The 12,165-nt window shown below is 56.9% G+C and overlaps 1 protein-coding gene across 1 annotated transcript in view; it reads right to left on the bottom strand.

Annotated features, from left to right (window-relative positions):
• SCD (stearoyl-CoA desaturase) overlaps positions 1-12,165 on the bottom strand; it is an 870,279-nt gene that overhangs the window by 677,584 nt on the left and 180,530 nt on the right. The gene's annotated exons all lie outside the window — the stretch shown is intronic.

The raw sequence follows: 12,165 nt of genomic DNA, 5'->3' as shown, positions 1-12,165 counted from the left end.
TTAGAATCTGAATATTCATGTACATCATTCATAAAAAGTTGTATGGAGATTTGGTTGTGGAAAGCAAAATATAACCAATGAGTAAAGATTATCCCTCAGTAATTGACAATTAGGTTGGTTCAGAGACAAATTTACCATGAAAGAAACAGTGCAAGGCATGGGGCCCCCAATGACAAGGGAACCCCAAAATGCAAGACAAATCTCATCTGACAACCTGCCCCTGAGTCCCAGCCGGTGGTGAGCAGGAGACTCGCTGTCCCTCTCCCCACAAGGGGCATGCAGGGACGTGCAAGCAGCAGGGCTAAGGTGGCTCCCTGCCTGCATTGCCTCCCTCCCTCCATGCCGCTCCCAGAAGCAGCTAGCATGTCTCAGTGGCCACCAGGAGGGTCTGTGTGTGTGTGTCTCCGCACATTGGCCCCTGCTCTGACTCCACAGCTCCCATTGGCCAGGAACTGCAGCCAACGGGAGCAGCGGGGGCAGTGCCTGCAGGCAGTGGGGCACAGAAAACCCCTGCCCCCCTGACTAGGAGCCACTGCCAGAGGGGTGCACCAGTCGCTTTGGGAGCCACACCACCCCCCTGACCCTTCCCATACCCCAACCTCCTGCCCTAGCCCAGAGCCCACACCCAAACTTCCTCCCAGAGCCCTCACCCCCTCTCACATCCCAACCCCCTACTCCAGCCCAGAGCTCACATCCAGCACCCAAACTCTCTCCCAGGGTCTGACCCCACATTGCCTCCTGCACCCCAACCCTCTGCCCCAATCAAGGTACCTCACTTTATTTTCATTTACTTCCTATTACTTATCATTTAGGAGGAAGATGAAGAAAAAAAGAATGAAAAATGGGGTGGAGGGAGATAAGAGAGAATGTTCTTTTTCTTGGCTGGGTCCCAAGCAGGGGCCCAAATATGAAGCTGCACACAGGGCCCCACTAACTCTAAATCTGCCACTGGGTTGGTTGTCCATTTAGAAAATACAATCCAGGAGGTAAGTATGTTACTTTCCTGATTGCGCTTCTCATCCGCACTCCAATTCATCCCTCCTGGTATTGCCAACGTCCAATGATGTGTTCTATGTAGATGTCCCTCGCCCACTTGATGGCATCCGACACCATGAGTTGCCGCACCAGCCGAGTGTAGCGCTGACCGATTCCGCATTCTCTCAGTAAACGCTCGTTACTGGGGTCCCACGCGCCTAAGGCTCCGACGATCAGTGTGTGTGCCTGGACCTGGTAACCCTTAGCTCTCAAGGTTTTGGCCAGAGGGGCATATTTCTCTACCTTTCAAGCTCAGGCATCGAGGAAGGCCAGGATCCAGTTCTCAAATGGCACTGTGATGTCCACCATGATGATCATCTTCTGGTCCTCGCTGGTGATGATGATGTCTGGTTGCAGTTGGCTATCAGTTCCGGGGATGGCAGAATTTACAGCAACTTTCCCCACGGGTGGCGGGATGGCTCTGGCCAGGTGAGCTTGGATGGCATTGTGTCGCACCTGCCAAGCTCTCAAATGGAGCTTGCAGCTACACAGGATGTGGGATAGAGTCTCGATGGCATAGCTGCACTTTCTGCAATGCTTGTTCCAATTCCTGTGGTGGACAGCTCTGTTTAGTGGTATGCAGTTGAGCCAGGCCTTGTGGATAAACCTTTAGTCGGCAAATCAGGTGAAGCTTCCCTCAGGGAGGAAGTGGTTGCTGACATCCCACTTGTACGTCATCTCGAATGCCTTGCCCTGGTTTGGCTTCTGTTTCAGGTTTTCCCATGTGTTGGCAGTGGATGGCATCCTTCAGGGTCCTCTCCAGCATGGTTCTAGCCCTCAGAGTGATGATAGTGTGATCTGTGTTCTTCACCTGTGGCACAGGACTCCCAGCTCCTGGTGTTCCTTGCACCACGTCCAGTAGCAGCTGATACACTTCCCCAGTTGTCTCGTAGCATTGTGGGTATGAGTCCAGAACGAAGAAAATTCTCTCGTCTCTTCCAAATTCACATTCCAGCGAGTATTAAACTCCTATTGATTTCTGCGGGAATTGGGTGGGAATACCTTCAGGAAATGGGTGCAAAACCTTCAAAACCTTCTGTCCATGTTCTGCAAAGTGCATGCTTCAATACCACCAAAGTCAAGTTAAGCACATACTTGAGTGCTTCAGCAGAACCAGGGCCTAGGGCTGAGGTTTCTTTGGGCTGAATAGGATGGCTCCATGCACAAGTTTCACAGTATTAAAATGTTGCATGTTACTTGCAGTCTGGCCAACCCATGTGTTTAAAAATCATGAGTTAAGCCCCAAAAGCCACAGGTGATTAAAAAAACATGAGAGTTTAAACATAGTTAGCTTTCAGCTTCTTTTGATTTGCCTTCTGTGTTTTGAGAATTTAGAGGTCATGTTTTCAATCTTCTTCCGCCACTATAAGTGCTAGAAACTTGCTTTTTTAAAATAAAGAATGAAAGCCAAGATTCTCACATAATCACAGGACTTCAGGAGCTGAGGCTTTATGAAAAATACCAGATAATATCACAAGATTTGTGATAAAATCATAAGGGCTGGCACTTCCTCGCCCACTAGAAAAGCACTGGGATTTTTTATTTTTTTTATTATTATTAAGGATCAGAGGAGCTACAGATATAGAAATATTTTCAAATGGGCCCTTTCTCCCCTCTGCCCTTTTTTTTAATGCCAGTAATACAAGCATTCTGGAGTCACTGCATTGAAGTTCATCTCATCCTTGCTGTTTGGAAATTCTTCCCAAATGAAGCTGGAATTCAGAACCATTTAACATGAGTTAATATTTTTAGTAGGGCTGTCAAGTGATTAAAAAAATTAATCGTGATTAATCACACTGTTAAACAATAATAGAATACCATTTCTTTAAATATTTTTGGATGTTTTCTACATTTTCAAATATATTGATTTCAATTAAAACACAGAATACAAAGTGTGCAGTGCTCACTTTATATTTATTTTTGATTACAAATATTTGTGCTGTAAAAAAAAGAAATAGTATTTTTCAATTCACTTCGTACAAGTACTGTAGAGCAATCTCTTTTTTATCATGAAAGTTGAACTTACAAATGTAGAATTATGTACAAAAATAACTGCATTCAAAAATAAAAACAATGTAAACTTTAGAGCCTTCAAGTCCTGTCAGTCCATTCACTCAAACAAGTTTGTTTACATTTGCGGGAGATAATGCTGAGATAAAGTGAGACGTACTGTTCTCCCCCAAGGAGTTCAGTCAAAACTGAATTAACACATTTTTTTTAAACAAGCTTGATCAGCATGGAACCATGTCCTCTGGAATGGTGACTGAAGCATGAAGGTGCATACAAACGTTTAGCGCATCTGGCACGTAAATATCTTGTGATGCCGGCTACAAAAGTACCATGTGAACACGTGTTCTCACTTTCAGGTGACATTGTAAATAAGAAGAGAGCAGCAAGTTCTCCCGTAAATGTAAACAAGCTTGTTTGTCTTAACAATTGGCTGAACAAGAGATAGAACTGAATGGGACTTGGAGGCTCTACAGTTTTACATTGTTTTGTTTTTGAGTGCATTTATGTAACAAACAAAAAAAGCTACATTTGTAAGTTGCACTTTCACAATGAAGAGATTGCATTACAGTACTTCATAGAATCCTAGAAGATTAGGGTTGGAAAAGACCTCAGAAGGTCATCTACTCCAACCCCCGGCTCAAAGCAGGACCAAGCCCAACTAAATCATCCCAGCCAGGGCTTTGTCTTGTATGAAGTTGTCATAAACAGATAAGTAAGAGTTAATAGAACAAAAGTACTTCATATCTCTTTTGCCTGTAAAGGGTTAACAAGATCAGTGAGCCTGGCTGTCACCTGACCAGAGGACCAATCAGGGGACAGGATACTTTCAAATCTTGAGGGAGGGAAGTTTTTGTGTGTGCTGTTAGTTTTTGGTGGTTGTTCTCTCTGGGTTCTGAGAGCGACCAGAGGTGCAACCAGGTTTCTCTCCAATCTCCCTGATACAGGTTCTTATAGATTCAAAATAGTAAGTACTAGGTGATAAGGTGAGTTAGGCTTATGTTTGTTTTCTTTATTTGCAAATGTGTATTTGGCTGGGAGGAGTTCAAATTTGTATTTTGCTGAAAGGATTTTATTTTGTACTTGTATACTTAGGCTGGGAGGGTATTCCCAGTGTCTATAGCTGAAAGACCCTGTAATATATTCCATCTCAAATTTACAAAGATAATTTTTACTGTTTTTTCTTTCTTTAATTAAAAGCTTTTCTTGTTTAAGAACCTGATTTTTCTTTTATTCTGGTGAGACCCCAGGGGACTGGGTCTGGATTCACCAGGGAATTGGTGGGGAGAAAGGAGGGAAGGGGGAGAGAGAGGTTAATTTTCTCTCTGTGTTAGGATCACTTTCTCTCTCAGGGAGAGTCTGGGAGGGGGAGAGAGAAGGAGGGGGGAAGGTGAATTTTCCTCTCTCTTTTAAGATTCAAGGAGTTTGAATCACAGTGATCTTCCAGGATAACCCAGGGAGGGGAAGCCTGGGAGAGGCAACGGTGAGGGAAAGGATTTACTTTCCTTGTGTTAAGATCCAGAGGGTCTGGGTCTTGGGGGTCCCCGGGCAAGGTTTTGGGGAGACCAAAGTGGACCAGGCACTGGAATTCCTGGTTGGTGGCAGTGCTACAAGTACTAAGCTGGTAATTGAGCTTAGAGGAATTCATGCTGGTACCCCATCTTTTGGAAGCTGGGGTTCAGAGTGGGGAATTATACCATGACAGAAGTGAATTGAAAAATACTGTTTCTTTTGTTTAATCATTGTTTATCAGCAGTTCACAGAGAAGGGAGGAAGGTGCCATGACCCTGAGCTCATTTATGTAGCTGGGAGAGGAAGATAACACTTCTTCATACAAAGGGTGTCCTTCAGACAACCATATTCCCTATGCAGGTGCAATGCTGATCTATTCTTAACAAGCAGAGGGGAAGGGGAAAGGATGGCAACTTTATCAAGCAAAGAAATAGTAATTTCCTGTGCCTTACTCCCTATTACCATGATAGCAGTTACCCAGGTCTTTATTTAACCCTTACATACCCAGCAGCAACATGGTGACTCACTGGTGGCACTTCCTGCTGGTTATCCAGTGAATTAGCTCTGTTTCCAGCCTGAGTGCCCTCTGCCCCAGCAGTACCTCACAAAAGTCTGCATCTCCCCTCCCCAGGGAACCCCCAACCCTCTACCCCAACCTCACCTCAGTCTATGGCCACTGCCAGTCATCAACTAGCCCCCGTTCCCTGGGGCAGACTGCAGTGTAAACACCACTCATCATAAGCAAGAGGGGTTTAGACCTGCTCCCTTGCATAACCCTTGGACTGCACCTCTGCAGCCTCAGGACCTTCTTGAGGCCCTTCTCAAAGCCTGCAGAGTTGCCCTGCTAGAGCTCCCCAACCCCTCTAGCCTTTCTCCAGCCCTGCTCCTCTCAGGCCAGTAGGCCCTTCTCTCTCATAAGCTTAAGAGAGACTGCCTTAGTTCCTGCCTAGCAGCCCTTTAATAGAGCCAGCTGTGGCCTGATTGGGGCGCAGCCCAGCTGTGGCTACTTCCCCCAATCAGCCTATTGGTTCCCTGCCACAGCCCACTCCCAGGGCTATTTTCACCCCCTTCAGGGCAGGAGTAGGGTCAGCATGCTGCTACCGGGAGCGCTCTCTCTGCTTGGGCTGCCCTGCTGGCTGGAGTGCTCTCCCTTCTCTGGCTGCCTTGCTGGCTAGAGCCCCTTCTCCCTTCCTGGGCTGCTGCTGCTGGCTGGAGCGCTCCTTTGCTGGACTGCTGCTGCTGCTTGCTGCCACTGCTGCTGGGTGGGGCGGGGCGAGGTGGGGGGGCCTTGCTGGCCAGCCCCAACTCCTCCACCTCCGGGGGGAGAAGCCAGGACCCCATCACCATCACCACCACCACTGCTGCTACCACCTACGTGGGGTCCTTCCTGCCTGGCCACCAGGGTTGCTGGAGAAGGAGCTGCTGCTGCTGCTGCTGGAGCTGTGTTTGCCTGGGAGCTGCTGGAGCCTGGAGGAAGGTGAAGACTGAGAAGACCACCGGCTGCTGGGGGAGCACACAGGAAGACTCTGGAGACCACTGTGGAGGGGGCCCTCAGAAACTGAGTAACTCTTTGACTGTGCTCTAGTGGTGGGGGTGTAGACTGTGTTTGTGGGGGCACAGGGGGTGTGGCGTGGAGCCTGCCCCCTGGTCCATCTGTGTCCCCTCCCCCCAACCACCGCTGCCCCCTCCACCAGCCCCACAGACTGCTTACCATCTGCCTCGGCCCCCACCTCTGGGATTCAGCTGCTTGCCTGGCTTGCCACGCCCTATTGCCACCGTTTGGGCCTCCAGCAGCAGCCAGCCACCCCTATTGACTTTGCACAAGTGCTCGTGGGTGCACGCACCCCCCCTCCCCTGGACTGACCCCTTCCCCTCTGCAACAGGCCCCCTAGCTTTACCCCTTGTTACCTGCCCCATTGCCCCTTGTAGCATTTCCCCTCCCCCCCCAGCTTCAGTTTGTTTGCCTGCCCCGCCCGTCTCCCTTTGCAGCTCTGTTTGTCCTGCCCCAGCCCTGCAGCTAGCCCCTTGGTCCCTCTGCCCCACTCCCAGCCTGGTTGCTCCCCTTCCCTATGGCCCCTTCATCCTGATCGCCCCCCCCTCGTGCGCCCATGCCCCTTTAGTGCGCTTGTGCTTCCCCCCTGTTTGAGTTTGTCCCTCTTGCACTGCACCCCCCAATTGCTGTTGTATCCCTCCCTCCCCTAGTGCAGCTAGAGGAGCCGGATTTCAATCTTGTGTCGGTGACTGACCCCCCGCAAGTCCTTGATAGTCCCCTTCTCTGCCCCCTCCCCCATTTTGGCCCCCTCCTCCCCTGCCTACAGCCTAGCAGGGAGGAGTGGTTGACCTGCTTTCCCTCCCTCCCTACTCACCATGGCGGGAGACGCAGCGGGTGGGACTCCTGGGACAACCCCTGTCCCCCTTCCCCCGCCTGCTCTCCCCCAAAACCCCCCAGTCTCAGCCTCAGCCGCCGCTGCCGGACCGCTTGCCACCTCTCCCGCTAAAGCGCCGGCAGCGCCAGGCGCCGGGGTGACCTCCACTGCTGCCACGTCCCTTGCCCCCTCCGATTCTGGGGGATCCCCCCCAGCTGGCAGAAAGGGCCAGGGCAAGAGGAAGGGGAAGGGCCCTGCTCGGAAGACTAAGCCCTCCATGGCAGTGGCTGCCACCACTGCCACGGCTCCGCCACCGGCTGCAGCGTCCCTCCCCGCTGTTCCCTCCACCAACTCTGCGGGTGCCCCTCCCCCGGCCCCCAGGGCATACGCCCAGGTGGCGGCGGCCCCCCAGACTGCCGCTACGTCATCTCCCCCGACCGCCGCCTCCAGTACCACCTACGGCGGCCGGGGCCCGTTCCACACCTTGACCAGGAAGCACGGCGTCCGTTGCCTCTTGGTGCCCGCCTCGCCCCACGTGGAGACCTACGTGCGGGCGTTGGCAAGGGTGGTGGGGCCCACGGCCATCGTGGCGGCCTCCAAAATGTATGGCAAGGTGGTCTTCTTCCTTGCCTCGGAGGCTGCCGCCCAGGAGGTGGTGGAGAAGGGCCTGGCGGTGGGGGGCGTGTTCGTCCCGCTGGAGGACCTGGGTGTCCGTGTTGTTCTGACATCCGTCCCTCCCTTCCTTCCCAATGCTGCCCTGCTACCCGCCCTCTCGACTCTGGGGAAGCCCATCTCTATAGTGAGCCCTCTCCCCTTGGGCTGCAAGGACCCCGCCCTCCGTCACGTCCTCTCATTCCGCCGGTAGGTGCAGCTTCAACTGCAGCCGGCGGCGCGTGGCGGAGAGGCGCTCGAGGGGTCCTTCCTGGTCCCCTATCAGGGGGCCCATTACCGGGTGCACTATTCTACGGGGGAGGCCCGGTGTTACCTCTGCCGGGCGACAGGGCACATCCGGAGGGACTGCCCCTTGGCCCAGCTCGGAGGAGCACCCGGGACCCCCGAGCCCCGGCAGAGTGCCGGCCACGTCATCGCCGGGGCGCCTGGCCGCCCGGTGCCCAGGGCCACCCCTCCTCCTCCTCAATCCATCACTGCTCCCGCTCGGGCTGCAGGGGTACCTCCCTCGGCATGCCCAGACAAGCAGGAGAGCCCTGCCTCCGCTGCCTGCGTGCTGGCGGGGCCTGTGGAGGAGGGTGCGGTAGGGGTACCGCTGGCCATGGGAGAGGGCCCTCCCCAGGGGGTATCTTCCCTTCCTCTGGCTGTCCCACCAGTGCCCCTCCAAGTCCACAAACCAACATCCCTGCCCTCCGACCCAACCCCTGTCGACCAGCCCGCAGGTGACACCATGGAGGGCTGGACCCTAGTACAGGGCAGGCGGGGCAAGTGGAAGGCTCGGGCTCCGCTCGTGCCATCTGATGCAGAAGCCTCCCGTAAGACCAGGAAGGGGGCCGCAGACCCCAAGCCTTCCACCATGCCCGCGGGATCGGACCATATGCCAGTCCCAGCTGGGGAAGACGTGGCAGCACTGGAGAGTACCACTGTCCCTCCTCCGCAGTCCCTCCCGGCGGAGGCCCCTGATGTGTCCCCTCCTATCCCCGTGCCGCCTGTGCTCCCTACAACCATGGTGAGCGTCACCTCGGGTGCAAGTGGGGACGACCCCGGGGTGGTGGGCGGTGAGCTCCCCTCCCTCTTTGAGGAGATCGAGGCCCTGGGTCTGACCCCAGTTACCCTGGGGGAGAACGACCCTCTGTCAGCGGGCCCTGACCTAGCCAACCTCACCCCGGATTCCCCCTCCCTTTGTCCCATCGCCCCGACTGCTGCGTCCACTCCCGCCTCTGGGGGCCCCCTAGACTCTTCTGCCTGCCCGACCGCGGAGGGCACCCCGCTGACGCCCGCCGAGCCTGTTGAGGCGAGGGCTGGTGCCTCACGGCCGGGAGGCGAGCCAGCAGGGGTATCCCTCGGTGGCGCGGGGCAACCGGTTTCCTTCCTGGGTGGAGGCCCCACTGAGGGTTCTGCATCCCTCACCGCTGAGGCTGCCCTGCCAGCGGTTGAGCCTGAACCCGGTGTCCCCGGGGACCGCCTCCCTACCCCTCAAACCCCTGTGTCTGGCCGCGAGGAGCCACCTCCTGACGTTTCAGCTCCTGCGGCCCAGAGTCCCATGTCTGTCCCTCCTCCCGACCCTGCTCCTGACCCCAGCCCTGCCCTTACTCCTGACCCCGTCCCTGTCCCCTCCACCTCCCACGCTGTTATTGCCGCCCCTGGGGCTGTCTCCTTCCCTTTCCCGGAGGGAGGCCCCCAGGGAGCGTTCCTTACGTTTCACAGTCCCGACCCCCTCGGGGCTGCACTCTTCCCTCCGCCGCCCTCCATCGAGCCGGGGTCTGAGGCGGAGCGCGTGGCGTCGGCCCATCGGGCACCACGTCGCAGGTCCGCCCCTTGCCTGCCCATCTCAGTAGGCCATGGGGCTGTCCCAGGGGCCCCGCCGGTGGATCGCTGGAGGCCAGTGACCCCACGCCCCCATACGTTACGAGAGGAGCTGCGGGAGTTCCTGGAAGACGTCAGGGGCTCCCGCAACAAGGTAGCGCTTGCTCTCCAGCGCTGGGGGGATTTCCACCAGATCCTCCGGGCCGCGAGGGCCCTCATGGGGGAGGGCAGGAGGACCAGGAAGCAGGGTGCCGCGGCTTACCACCAGGTCCGCAGCTTCCGTGACTCCTTGCCCACCTTCGGGGTGGGTCACGGTTTGCTGCGCGGCCCAACAGGGGCCGTGAGCGCCCCTGCTGGCGAGGACCCCCCCCAGCCCTCCTCATGGCGCTCGTCACCTTTGCCACCTTGAACACCCGGAGCTGTAGGGTGGGTTTCCGCAGGAGCCAGGGGCTCTCCTTCCTTCGGGAGGGGGGGTACTCTGTGGTTTTCCTGCAGCAGACCCACACGGATCCGGCCGCCGAAGCCACCTGGCGGCTGGAGTGGGGGGATGGGGTCTACTTCAGCCATCTCACAACCCATCGGGCTGGAGTAGCTACCCTGTTCTCCCCCGACCTACGGCCCGAGGTGCTGGGGGTCGCCAAGGCTGTGCCGGGCCGCCTGCTGCACCTCCGGGTCCGCATGGAGGGGCTCGTGGTCAACCTCGTGAACGTCTATGCCCCGACATTGGCCCCGGAGCGTCTGCCATTCTATCAGCAGGCATCCGCCTTCCTCGGCTCCTTGGATCCTCCTGAGTGCCTGGTCCTGGGCGGGGACTTCAACATCGTCCTAGAGGAGCGGGACCGCTCGGGAACCGAGCGGAGCCCGGCCGCTGCGGATGTCCTCCAGGAGATCGTCAACCCTCACTCCCTGGTGGACGTCTGGCGCGACCACCACTCGGACGATGTCTCCATGTTCACCTATGTCCAGGTGGGGGCCCACTGGTCGTGCCACTCCTGGTTGGACTGCATCTACATGTCACGCTTCCACCTTTCACGGGCCCAGTCCTCCAGCGTCCGGCCGGCCCCTTTTTCCGATCACCACCTCATCACCGTAACGGCCTCCCTCAGTGCAGAGAGGCCGGGGCCGGCCTATTGGCACTTCAACAACAGCTTGCTGGAGGATGCGGGCTTCGTGGCGTCCTTCCGGGAGTTCTGGCTGGCCTGGCGAGGGCAGCAGCGCACCTTTCCCTTGGCACAGCGCTGGTGGGATGTGGGGAAGGTGCGCGCCCTGCTCTTCTGCCGTGACTACACCCGGGGCGTCAGCCGACGGAGGGATGCGGCGATAGGGCAGTTGGAACGGGAGGTCTTAGAGCTGGAGAGGAGTCTGGCCGCCAGCCCTGAGGATCCATCCCTTTGCGGAGCGTGCCAGGAGAAGCGGGAGGAGCTCCGGGTCCTCGAGGACCATCGGGCTCGGGGTGCCTTTGTTCGCTCCCGCATCCGCCTCCTTCGGGAGATGGATCGCGGCTCCCGCTTCTTCTACGCCCTGGAGAAATGGAGGGGGGCCAAGAAGCACGTCACCTGCCTTCTGGCGGAGGACGGTACCCCCCTCACGGATCCGGCGGAGATGTGCGAGAGGGCCCGGACCTTCTACGCGCACCATTTCTCCCCGGATCCGACCGATCCTGCCGCTCGCAGAGTGCTTTGGGACGGGCTCCCGACGCTCAGTGCGGGCGCCCGGGACCGGCTAGAGCTGCCTCTCTCTGGCTGAGTTCTCGGATACCCTCCGTCGCATGCCCACCAACAAGTCTCCGGGCATGGATGGGCTGACCGTGGAGTTCTACCGCGGGGTCCTCCCTCTCTCGTGCAGGCGAGCTGTGCTCGCCTTATTACTGAAGAAGGGGGACCTCCGCGATTTACGGAATTGGCATCCCGTCTCACTCCTCAGCACGGACTACAAAATCATCGCCAAGGCCATCTCGCTGCAGCTGGGGTCCGTGCTGGAGGACGTGATCCACCCAGACCAGACCTACACCGTCCCGGGCCGTAGCATCTTCGATAACCTCTATCTGGTCCGGGATCTCTTGGAGCTTGGGTGCAGGGATGGTCTGTCATTCGCCCTCCTGTCCCTGGATCAGGAGAAGGCATTCGACAGGGTGGACCACGGGTATCTCCTGGGCACTCTGCGAGCATTGGGCTTCGGGTCCCAGTTTGTGGGTTTACTCCAGGTGCTGTACGCTTCCTCAGAGTGTCTGGTCAGGCTCAACTGGACCCTGACCGAGCCGGTCAGCTTCGGGCGGGGAGTGCGGCAGGGGTGCCCCCTCTCGAACCAGCTGTACACTCTGGCCATCGAGCCCTTCCTCTGTCTCCTCCGCAGGAGGTTGACGGGGTTGGTGCTTCGGGAGCCGGAGCTGCGGCTGGTCCTGTCGGCATACGCCGACGATGTGCTCCTCGTGGTCCAGGACCCGGGCGACTTGGCGCGGGTGGAGGCTTGCCAGGCGGTGTACTCGGCGGCCTCCTCCGCCCGGGTCAATTGGGTCAAGAGCTCTGGCCTGGTGGTCGGGGACGGGTGGCAGGCAGGCTCCCTCCCACCCGCGCTTCAGGCCATCCGGTGGAGCGCAGGTCCGCTGCTCTATCTCAGCGTTTACCTTTCCGCCACGCATCCGTCTCCGCCGGAGAACTGGCAAGGTTTGCACGGCAGGGTGGCGGAGCGGCTCTGGAAATGGACAGGATTCCTCCGGTGCCTTTCCCTTCGAGGGAGGGCACTGGTGCTCAACCAACTGGTCCTGTCCATG

Source organism: Gopherus flavomarginatus, chromosome 6 (assembly GCF_025201925.1).
Source record: "Gopherus flavomarginatus isolate rGopFla2 chromosome 6, rGopFla2.mat.asm, whole genome shotgun sequence".
Lineage (NCBI taxonomy): Eukaryota > Metazoa > Chordata > Testudines > Testudinidae > Gopherus > Gopherus flavomarginatus.
The sequence above is the reverse complement of the archived record's forward strand: the minus strand, read 5'-3'. Positions and strand labels throughout refer to the sequence as shown.